Raw genomic sequence first — 13033 nt, forward strand, 5'->3', positions numbered from 1 at the left:
GGCTAGGAGTTTCTCCTGACCACGTGACCTGGGTCCTAGGCCAGGGGTATTGAACTCTTACCCTACGAGGTCCGGAGCCTGCTGGTTTTCTGTTCTACCTGATTTATTAATTGTACCCAGCTGGTGTCCCAGGTTTAAATCAGTCCCTGATTAGAGGGGAACAATGAAAAAATGCAGTGGAACTGGCTTCGAGGTCCAGAGTTGAGTTTGAGGGTCCTAGGCTATAAGGCTTGAACTAGGGTTTTTCCTGCTCAGGTCATACGGTCAGTAAAACTCCTGGCCCTAGCATTCCTGCTCTTTGGCCAGAACTGGAGATTAAAATGGTGGATAGAAGGCAGGGGAGAAATAGTGTGAGAATATGTACAGTTTTTTTTCTTTGTATGTTTTACTACACGCACAGAGAGACTGAGTCTCTGCAGTATGTATGCATGTGTCAGCGTTTAGGAGAGTGTTCTAATGTCCTTGGTTTTTAAAAAGAGTTTTACTGGTTCTCTTACAACATGAAGAATGCAATAGTCCCAAAATGGACACTGTCTTCCGGTGTCTTTCTGGCAATAGACCAATTCAGATCCTCTTCACAACTGAACTGAAGGCTAACTGTATAACTGAATCAATGTAAACTAGAGCGGTAGGGACCATATAGTGATGTGTTCTGCACACTGACTGGATTCCCATCTCTACAAATGTCTGTAAATCGCCTTGAAATACTGTATATATGTAAATCAGAGATGTACAATAATTACTCTAATATTCCTTCAATAATCCACTTTCTTCATGAGTGAATGTGATTACAAAGTAAAATCTTTTTAAAAACGGCACCAAAGTGTAAAAAAATTAATAAAATGTTAAAAAACGACTGAAATGCAAATGCTTTAACATAATGATGGTATGATTGCTGTGATATTGTATCCATTAAAGGAAACCACTATGTTGGATATATTGTATGTTTAAACACTGGCAATGCAAGCAGGTCCACAGTCAAAAATACTTAAGTGTCAGGTTCTAGGATTTGGAACATAATTTAACTTTTAATGTGGATGGAGTTATTTAATTGGTCCTTAATGTTTCTCGTAGACCAGGAGCCAATGCTCTTTGCTCTGTGAGGGCCAGTGTATTCTCTGGTCCATATATTTTACCATCAACTAATTCCATCTAGCCTTGGTAAGCCTGGGGCGGCAGGTAGCTTAGTGGTTAAGAGTGTTGTGCCAGTAACTGAAAGGTCGCTGGTTCTAATCCCCGAGCTGACTAGGTGAAAAATCTGTCGATGTGCCCTTGAGCAAGGCACTTAACCCTAATTGTTCTGGATAAGAGTGTCTGCTAAATGACTTAAATGTAAGCTAGCATGCAGGTGAATAGACTGTGTTGTCAATGAGAATACTCAGTTAGCAATCACCAGGGCCTAATTTACTAAGCATCTGCACCAGTGCCTGTAGCTCAGCTGGTAGAGCACGGCGCTTGTAACGCCAAGGTAGTGGGTTCGATCCCCGGGACCACCCATATACAAAAATGTATGCACGCATGACTGTAAGGCGCTTTGGATAAAAGCGTCTGCTAAATGGCATATTATTTATTATATTATTACACCTGCTATTTTCAAAAGGGAATGAATCATTGAACAAAAGGTCAAGGGAAAAGTAAAACCAGTTTTCTGTTTCTAGCTTTGTATCTCATCTTATAATTCCCTCCGAAAAGAGCAAGTGTAAACATTGCACTGCTTGGTAAATCTGGCCTTGGTCTTTGTTTTGGTGAGGTGTGAGTTCTGTGAAACTGCACTGGACCCTTGAACATCAACGCAGAGCTCTGTATACTGGCACGAGAGATGGAATGAAGAATAAAAGATGCAGCTGAGCAATATGATTGTGTGTGAGGTTTTCTTGTGTGGATTTGGTGAGTTAATTTTTTATTTTATTTTTATTTCACCTTTATTTAACCAGGTAAGCCAGTTGAGAACAAGTTCTCATTTACAACTGCGACCTGGTCAAGATAAAGCAAAGCAGTGCGGAAAAAACAATAACAACACAGAGTTACATATGGAATAAACAAAACGTACAGTCAATAACACAATAGAAAATCTATATATAGTGTGTGCAAGTTTAGTAAGTTATGGAGGTAAGGCAATAAATAGGCCATAGTGCCAAATAATTACAATTATAATTTAGTATTAACACTGGAGTGATAGATGTGCAGAATATGATGTGCAAATAGAGATACTGGGGTGTAAATGAGCAAAATAAATAACAATGTAAATAACAATATGGGGATGAGGTAGTTGGGTGGGCTAATTACAGATGGGCTGTGTACAGGTGCAGTGATCGGTAAGCTGCTCTGACAACTGATGCTTAAAGATAGTGAGGGAGATAAGTGTCTCCAGCTTCAGAGATTTTTGCAGTTTGTTCCAGTCATTTGCAGCAGAGAACAGGAAGGAATGGCGACCAAAGGAGGTGTTGGCTTTGGGGATGACCAGTGAGATATACCTGCTGGAACGCATACTACAGGTGGGTGTTGCTATGGTGACCAATGAGCTAAGATAAGGCGGGGATTTGCCTAGAAGGGATTTATATATGACCTGGAGCCAGTGGGTTTGGCGACGAATATGTAGTGAGGGCCAGCCAACGAGAGCGTACAGGTCACAATGGTGGGTAGTATATGGGGCTTTGGTGACAAAACGGATGGCACTGTGATAGACTACATCCAATTTGCTGAGTAGAGTGTTGGAAGCTATTTTGTAAATGACATCGCCGAAGTCAAGAATTGGTAGGATAGTCCGTTTTACGAGGGCATGTTTAGCAGCATGAGTGAAGGAGGCTTTGTTTGCGAAATAGGAAGCCGATTCTAGATTTAACTTTAGATTGGAGATGCTTAATGTGAGTCTGGAAGGAGAGGTTACAGTCTAACCAGACACCTAGGTATTTGTAGTTGTCCACATATTCTAAGTCAGAGCCGCCGAGAGTAGTGATTCTAGTCGGGCAGGTGGGTGCAAGCAGCGTTCTATTGAAGAGCATGCATTTAGTTTTACTAGCGTTTAAGAGCAGTTGGAGGCCATGGAAGGAGTGTTGTATGACATTGAAGCTCGTTTAGAGGTTTGTTAACACAGTGTCCAATGAAGAGCCAGATGTATACAAATTGGTGTCGTCTGCGTAGAGGTGGATCTGAGAGTCACCAGCAGCAAGAGCGACATCATTGATATACACAGAGAATAGAGTCGGCCCGAGAATTGAACCCTGTGGCACCCCATAGAGACTGCCAGAGGTCCAGACAACAGGCCCTCCGATTTGACACATTGAACTCTATCTGAGAAGTAGTTGGTGAACCAGGCGAGGCAGTCATTTGAGAAACCAAGGCTATTTAGTCTGCCAATAAGAATGCGGTGATTGACAGAGTCAAAAGCCTTGGCCAGGTCAATGAAGACGGCTGCACAGTGTACTGTCTTTTATCGATCGTGGTTATTATATCGTTTAGGACCTTGAGCGTGGCTGAGGTACACCCATGACCAGCTCGGAAACCAGATTGCATAGCGGAGAAGGTACGGTGGGATTCTAAATGGTCGGTGATCTGTTTGTTAACTTGGCTTTCAAATACTTTCGAAAGGCAGGGCAGGATGGATATAGGTCTGTAACAGTTTGGATCTAGAGTGTCACCCCCTTTGAAGAGGGGGATGACCGCGGCAGCTTTCCAATCTCTTGATCAAGCTGGTGACAGGGGATGCGACAATTTCGGCTGCTAATTTTAGAAAGAAAGGGTCCAGATTGTCTAGCCCAGCTGATTTGTAGGGGTCCAGATTTTGCAGCTCTTTCAGAACATGGGGGGCATGGACAAGTTGCAGCGGAGGGTGCAGAACTGGTGGCCGGGGTAGGGGTATCCAGGTGGAAAGCATGGCCAGCCGTAGAAAAATGCTTGTTGAAATGTTCGATTATCGTAGATTTATCGGTAGTGACAGTGTTTCCTAGCCTCAGTGCAGTGGGCAGCTGGGAGGAGGTGCTCTTATTCTCCATGGACTTTACAGTGTCCCAAAACTTTTTGGAGTTAGTGCTACAGTGTAGTGTCCGAGACAACGATGCTGATATGCTGTGATGACAAGAAATCAGCTGATACTGTCCTTGATTATAATGGTTTATTACATCAAAGATAACAGTATCAATTTACAGACTCCTGCAGACATCTGGAGAACAACTGACCCAATCTCTAATATGTTATTTCTCCCCGTCCTTTGTTCCAACCATGGTATTTATAATATGTAACATAATATGGGTGGTTTTTTATAGACCAATCCCTGGCCTTTACACATCCGAATCTCCTCTGTCTTAGGGGGCCCCTATATTAATGTTTTCCAGATGTTTCCGCAAAGCAGAATATGCAACCCTCAGCCAAAGTCATAGAATCTTCAGATACTACATATTTCCCCCCTTCGAGACTAATTAAGTCTCGAAAACAAAAAGAATAGGATTATGACAAATCTTGTGTAACTTTAACAATAAAACAAAATGTATGCAGTGTGAACAAATTTTTATGAAGTGTAAACAAATCGTTATGGAGTGTAAGAGCGAAAAACCTGTCTGGCAGCTTTCTTTCCAAATATCCATCAATCAATCAAGACAGTAAAATTCTCTTACGGCCCCTCTGCCCCCAGGCGACCACCTAAGTACTCCAGATCAATTCATAAATCTTTATCAATGCATTTTAAACTATGATGCAATTGAATACACATGAAAACCTCAGAAAACAAAATACAATCAAAAATGTCCACATTCAGGCTGGTTGACCCATCGGACCCTCCTGTGGATTCTCTCTGTCCCTGCCTAGACCCAATATCCCTAAGCATCCACGAAAAAACAAAACCATCTGAGGTCCCCACATGTACCCAACAACAGAAAACATCATTCTTCAAAAATTAATACAGAAAGAACATGACACAAATTATGTATTACACATGCAAATATGTCTATATATATATCATTGCAGACACTGGAATGTAGTCCACTACACTGCATCTCCTCAGCAGTGTCGACTTTTAATGCAACGTCGATGATGGAATCTGAACAATTCCACACCTTCCTTGTTCCACTTCCTCCAGTCCATTCATATTGTCCATGTTTGAGTATTTGAATCCCCTCTACACATTCCCCCATATGCTTCTGGAAGAAAAGAAAAGACCAATCAGTATCTTTTTCAAAACAACACATGCAAATTAAAACATCAATATCAACAATAATATAAAAATGATATATATATGAATCACATTCCATTTCCCCCCTTTGATTCATAAGAAAATACTAAATATCACATTAATATAATTATCCCACAATTAGATATAAAAAATTTCCTACAGTTATTTCAACCCTAGTTTTCATTACTTTGTTACTTTTTTCTGAAGTTTCCCCAATTTTTTCAAAAACCATTTCACTGATTTATCCACAAAACTCTTTCCCACTAATTTGAGGATATTTGATCGGGAAGTCCCCACCTACTTATGACTTCTTTACACAAGACCTTTGCAACCGACTGAGTATATTTTAGCTTAGTTGGACATATTAGGACCTCTTGGTGTAGGAATGTAACCAAGAAAAACAGTCACACCCCTGCGAACATTATTTTTCAGATAGATTGTGCACCTGCCTATGACATAGTCAACCTGTTCACGCAAATATGGTTCCCAAAAACCATACTCCTTTGTGATCTTTCTCCTAACCTCCCCCCTTGCAACATTAGCTAACCCATGTGCTTCCTGAATCATCAGACCTAATAGGTCTAGAGGCACTACTATCAACTCCTCATGGTTTCTCCAAAGACAACAAAGGATTGTTACTCTGAGGATTTTTTATTGTCTTCAAAACACCTGCTTTCGAAAGTCCTTCAATTTGTGGTTCAATCCCTTGGATTGCTACATCTTTCAATGGATACTGATTCTTCCAAGGAGGTCTGGCTCCTGGTCGAAGTTCAACTTTCACCTCAATTGGGCTGATTTCACAAGTCCAATATCGGTACTGTGTTGAGACCACAAACATTCTGGAACTTGTTGCAACATCTCCTCTTTCATAGGGTCTGAATCCATCTTCGCACTGCAAATAGATTAATGTGTCATCCATACAGCTTGTGGCTCTCCTTGTCCTTGAGCCGAAATCATGATTTTGAGAAATCGCTGATCTTCACTCCTCCAAATCCCCAAATTCTCTTTCATCGGTACGAAAACAGCTTTCTCTGCTTCTGTCATCATTTCTCCTGTTTGCTTCTGCTCATAACCTTCAGAAACCAACAAGGTCACATGTGGCACACTCTTCTCAATCTCAAATTCTTTATCCAGATAATTGTTTGTGTTTATCTTCATAGCTGCTCCTTGTGGTCCTAAAATTATGCAACATGAGCTGAGTTGAACTTTCTTTGGTTGATGACTCAACCATTCCTCTGAGTTCGATTGGGCAGCATTCTTGAAATACTTGAGCGTACAATGAAATGGATATTCCAGAAGCCTCGCATCTTGCATATTTGCCACAATGAATTTCTCCCTTCAAAAAATCTTCACTGAGATTTCCAATCCAGAATACTGAAGAAGAATCCATCTCTGTCGTCGTCAACAATTGGTAAACCTTTTCCTTTGGCACTTCTACCAGACAGCCGTCTGGTGTACATTTTATTGTACAGTTCAATTTACACAATGCATCTCTTCCCAACAATGCAATAGGTGCATGTTCTGATACCAGTATGGGTATTATAATTTTCTGATTTTCATAGCAGAGCTCAATTGGTTCCGTAAGAGGAATCAGCTGTTTCACTCCCTCAAATCCGATTGTCCTAATAAGTTGATTGGACATAGGGAGATGTGTAGCATCTTCAGGCCGAACACAGGTAAAAGCAGCTCCGCTATCCGCCATCACTTCCAATGGTCGGTTGTTTACTTTCACCTCAATTGTTGGATCTTTTTCCTGTCCTGATGCTACCAGCTGACACCCCCCTTTCGGATCTTCTGGGCACCCATAGAATCCTTGCTCCGGGCCCCTATAAGGGTTTACCGGTCCTCCAGATGATCTTGACTGGCCCCTGTATCTTCCTCTGAAATTCCCTCTGGTGTTTCCTCCTGGCCCATTACACTCACGGGCAAAGTTACCAACCTGTCCACAATTATAACACACTTCTGAAGATTGCTGGAAGTATGGCTTAAATCTTCCTCCTCTTCCTCTTCCTACGCCTTCTCGTCCTCTTCCTCTCCAATTCTGTGTCTGTCCAGAAACTGTCTATGGATATGAAACAACTGGTACCGCTATTGGTGGCTGGTACAATTGCGGTTGGAACTGGTCCGGTTGAAACTGTGGCAGTGATTGTTGATTTGGTGCACACTGATTCTGCATAACCAAAGCTTGTTTCTTCTCCTTCTTATTCTCCACCAGTTGTATTTGATTGAGTTTTCTGAGAGTTTCTTGGTCCTGTTCTTTCTGGTTGTGTTCCTTTTTCCTGTATAGATCCACTTGATGGGCTATATGATCTATATCTCTTTCTATTTCTTCTGTGCTAGTCATTGTAGAATAAAATCCTCTTGAATATGAAGCACCTTTAATCTCTAAATCTTTATCGCTGTCTCCATCTTCACTTTCATCAGAGATCGAATCCCTTGTATTCTTCTTCTTCCAACTTCCATCACCCCTTCTTTCCTCTCTGGCCAACCTCCGTCTGATCACAGGGTCATATCCACCCATGATCTCTTCTGAATCACTCTGATCATCATCATCTTCAAGTTCCATCCTCCTGAACCTCACTCCACCCTTAGTTTCCAGACATCTCGTTTTCTTCATACTTTTGGAGTTTGGATTCATCTTTATGGTCGTTTCTGCTTGTCCTCTCTCCATTATTCGTTAATCTTCATCTCTGATGCAATAATCACCCTCCTGAATGATCACTGGAAGCTGAGGATAGACGTCCTTAAACTCTCTTGATGACGTCTGGGTTAAGAGTCCCTTCCACTGGCCATGGTTGTTCAATGTCAGGCCAACGTTTATTCCATTTTCCAGATAACCTTGCAATACCATTAACTAGAGGATTACTATTTTGTACTACATCAACAGGAGTAATTACATTCATAGTTTTGATGTCCTTTTTCCCCATTGTAACAACTCTTTTATATTCCTTTGTTGTGAATTATTTTATTATTATTATTATTTTAAACCAATTCATTTGTAAACCAAAAAATACTTTAGACTATGTAGCTTATGTTTCCCTCCTTTTTTATTTATTTTAATTAATTAATTAATTAATTAATTAATTAATTAATTAATTAATTAATCAATCAATCAATCAATCAATCAATCAATTAATTTATTGATTTATTTTTATTTTATTTTACCAAATTATTGATTAGTGGCAATCTTACCACATCCAATCAGGAAAAGTAAAGGAAAGTAGTCAACTTCAGAGCAATCCAAAAAATGAAAGACCTATAATCCAGCAACACTTCAGCACTCACAAACCAACCGCCCAATAATCACCCAATTACCTTAATTTTACAGAATAATGTCAGTGCTGGATTTCCAACACAACTCTAATCAAACCAACCCATGCACAAAAACTCCAATGTGCAATTCTTAATTACATCAATTGATCAGCCCTGTTAAATTGTCACAACATGAAATATGCTAGGCACACACAATATCCTCTATGGGAAAGTAAGTTTTGTGAACAGAGCAGTACTGGCCTTGATTGGACTGGATCCGTGGCAGCACACACTGTCGCGTGACGCACTCGTCAGCACCTCCTCTCTCTCTCTGTCTCCTCCTTCTCGTCTCTCACATGACAGGAGAACAAAAGGAACAGACAATAATTTAGTCTTTTATGCACTCACTGGGTTATTTCAACCATACAATACCCTTTTAGACATACCTCTGTTCACATTCGCGCTATGAAATAAGCAAACAGCTTAACTCTGGAATATTATAAATAGCCCAATAACATTTTATTTTATTTATTTATTTAATTATTATTATTTTTAATCCGTCAACATATCTCTCATTTATAAATTCAATAGATCTCAATCAAATAGTTTCATAGTTAAGCAACAGCCACTTATCAAACAGAATACTTTATCCGTGTGTAAGTCTCCCCCTTTCTTCTCTGTCTGCATGTCACAGCAGCACAGTGCAGGCAGGGGAGTGGCATATTTGCTCTACGTACAGTGGGAAAAAAATGTATTTAGTCAGCCACCAATTGTGCAAGTTCTCCCACTTAAAAAGATGAGAGAGGACTGTAATTTTCATCATAGGTACACGTCAACTATGACAGACAAAATGAGAAAAAAAATCCAGAAAATCACATTGTAGGATTTTTTATGAATTTATTTGCAAATGATGGTGGAAAATAAGTATTTGGTCACCTACAAACAAGCAAGATTTCTGGCTCTCACAGACCTGTAACTTCTTCTTTAAGAGGCTCCTCTGTCCTCCACTCGTTACCTGTATTAATGGCACCTTTTTCAACTTGTTATCAGTATAAAAGACACCTGTCTACAACCTCAAACAGTCACACTCCAAACTCCACTATGGCCAAGACCAAAGAGCTGTCAAAGGACACCAGAAACAAAATTGTAGACCTGCACCAGGCTGGGAAGACTGAATCTGCAATAGGTAAGCAGCTTGTTTTGAAGAAATCAACTGTGGGAGCAATTATTAGGAAATTGAAGACATACAAGACCACTGATAATCTCCCTCGATTTGGGGCTCCACGCAAGATCTCACCCCGTGGGGTCAAAATGATCACAAGAACGGTGAGCAAAAATCCCAGAACCACACGGGGGGACCTAGTGAATGACCTGCAGAGAGCTGGGACCAAAGTAACAAAGCCTACCATCAGTAACACACTACGCCGCCAGGGACTCAAATCCTGCAGTGCCAGACGTGTCCCCCTGCTTAAGCCAGTACATGTCCAGGCCCGTCTGAAGTTTGCAAGAGTGCATTTGGATGATCCAGAAGAGGATTGGGAGAATGTCATATGGTCAGATGAAACCAAAATAGAACTTTTTGGTAAAAACTCAACTCGTCGTGTTTGGAGGACAAATAATGCTGAGTTGCATCCAAAGAACACCATACCTACTGTGAAGCATGGGGGTGGAAACATCATGCTTTGGGGCTGTTTTTCTGCAAAGGGACCAGGACGACTGATCCGTGTAAAGGAAAGAATGAATGGGGCCATGTATCGTGAGATTTTGAGTGAAAACCTCCTTCCATCAGCAAGGGCATTGAAGATTAAACGTGGCTGGGTCTTTCAGCATGACAATGATCCCAAACACACCGCCCGGGCAACGAAGGAGTGGCTTCATAAGAAGCATTTCAAGGTCCTGGAGTGGCCTAGCCAGTCTCCAGATCTCAACCCCATAGAAAATCTTTGGAGGGAGTTGAAAGTCCGTGTTGCCCAGCGACAGCCCCAAAACATCACTGCTCTAGGGGAGATCTGCATGGAGGAATGGGCCAAAATACCAGCAACAGTGTGTGAAAACCTTGTGAAGACTTACAGAAAACGTTTGTCTGTCATAGTTGACGTGTACCTATGATGAAAATTACAGGCCTCTCTCATCTTTTTAAGTGGGAGAACTTGCACAATTGGTGGCTGACTAAATACTTTTTTTCTCCACTGTAACTCTAAACTCATAAAATCCCACGCATGCGCAGCTCATTCACCAATGCGATTTCAGAGTGAGAAGAGCTCTCCCAAGCAGCTCTCTCCAAGCTAAACAACAGAAAGCAGACAGACCAGCTGTCCCTCCGTTATTTCCAACACAGACAAACAGTAACACTTAACAAAACTCACAAACCAACACAGAACATAGAACACAAATCCTACTTCGAAGTTACTTAAGTTTACCACAATCTATTTTCTTATCCATTACCCATAATCGTCCTCCCAGGGGCTCATAGTTTTTTAACAATTATTAAACGTTCTCTTTTATAGAGACTCATAAGATTTTAACCTTAACTAACATATTTCCTTACAAAAAACTAAAACCCCTGTTCTCAACCAAAACATATATATGTATATATTTCTAACATAAATCTTATCATAACATGAGTCGACACACAGCTGAAACACAACAGAGACCTCCCCATGTACACACACGCATAGGCTCTCTTTCACACACACACATGAAAAGAATGCATCCATTCATACGGTCCTCTAGAGCATGCTACCGTCGCTCCTTATTTCTCATTGTTCCTTCCTAAATTTCTGCTACCTCGAGTTGCAGATATTCAATGAGAGGTTACTTAGAACACATACCTCGTCAACTATATGTCGGGGGGTAACATGCAATTGAATGTATCTACCACAAACTCCAGTTCCCAGAACTGACCTTAAAAATCAACCTAGTGAGTTTTCAGGATTTTCGGCCCATCCTAATGATCGCCTCGTTTGAGGGCTTCCTTAAATCAGCGACGTCCTAATTAGTGTACATTTTTCCTTAGTTCCTGGCCTTATTCCTTCATTCTATTCCTTTTCCCTTTAATTTTATTCAAGCCAAATATCCCTGTGCCCAGTGTTATCAATTCCTATAGACACTCCTCCCTGTTTGCGTTGTTTTCAACGCAAACAAATGTAGAAATTTAGAACGGATTCTCATCACACAGCAAATAACAGCAAAGCGCACACGCAAGTTCCAAACGGTACATCCGCTCAACGCACACACACACACAAGCACACGAACTGACCAGTGCCCAAAGTGGTGAGAAAACTCACCCTTATCTGCCGGACTCTGGAGCGAGAGTCAGCTCGGAGCCCATGATGCAACGCCGAAACAGACGCAACACATCCCATCCTCGTCGCCATTAATGTAGTGTCCGAGACAACGATGCTGATATGCTGTGATGACAAGAAATCCGCTGATACTGTCCTTGATTATAATGGTTTATTACATCAAAGATAACAGTATCAATTTACAGACTCCTGCAGACATCTGGAGAATAACTGACCCAATCTCTAATATGTTATTTCTCCCCGTCCTTTGTTCCAACCATGGTATTTATAATATGTAACATAATATGGGTGGTTTTTTATAGACCAATCCCTGGCCTTTACACATCCGAATCTCCTCTGTCTTAGGGGGCCCCTATAGTAATGTTTTCCAGATGTTTCCGCAAAGCAGAATATGCAACCCTCAGCCAAAGTCAAAGAATCTTCAGATACTACAACAGGATGCAAATTTCTGTTTGAAAAAGTTAGCCTTTGCTTTCCTAACTGATTGTGTATATTGGTTCCTGACTTCCCTGAAAAGTTGCATATCGCGGGGGCTGTTGGATGCTAATGCCGTACGCCACAGGATGTTTTTGTGCTGGTCAAGGGCAGTCAAGTCTGGGGTGAACCAGGGGCTATATCTGTTCTTAGTTCTGCATTTTTTGAATGGGGCATGCTTATTTAAGATGGAGAGGAAAGCACTTTTAAAGAACAACCAGGCATCCTCTACTGACGGAATGAGGTCAATATCCATCCAGGATACCCGGGCCAGGTCAGTTAGAAAGGCCTGCTCGCTGAAGTGTTTTAGGGAGCGTTTGACAGTGATGAGGGGTGGTCGTTTGACCGCGGACCCATTACGGACGCAGGCAATGAGGCAGTGATCGCTGAGATCCTGGTTGAAGACAGCGGAGGTGTATTTAGAGGGTAAATTAGTCAGGATGATATCTATGAGGGTGCCCATGTTAACGGATTTAGGGTTGTACCTGGTCGGTTCCTTGATAATTTGTGTGAGATTGAGGGCATCTAGTTTAGATTGTAGGACGGCCGGGGTGTTAAGCATATCCCAGTTTAGGTCACCAAGCAATACGAACTCTGAGGATAGATGGGGGGGCAATCAATTCACATATGGTGTTCAGGGCACAGCTGGGGGCTGATGAGGGTCTGTAGCAAGTGGCAACAGTGAGAGACTTATTTCTGGAAAGGTGGATTTTTAGAAGTAGAAGCTCAAACTGTTTGGGCACAGACCTGGATAGTATGATAGAGCTCTGCAGGCTATCTCTACAGTAGATTGCAACTCCGCCCCCTTTGGCAGTTCTATCTAGACGGAAAATGTTGT

This window comes from Coregonus lavaretus (assembly GCF_964263955.1).
Source record: "Coregonus lavaretus genome assembly, chromosome: 3".
In the NCBI taxonomy this organism is placed as follows: Eukaryota; Metazoa; Chordata; class Actinopteri; order Salmoniformes; family Salmonidae; genus Coregonus; species Coregonus lavaretus.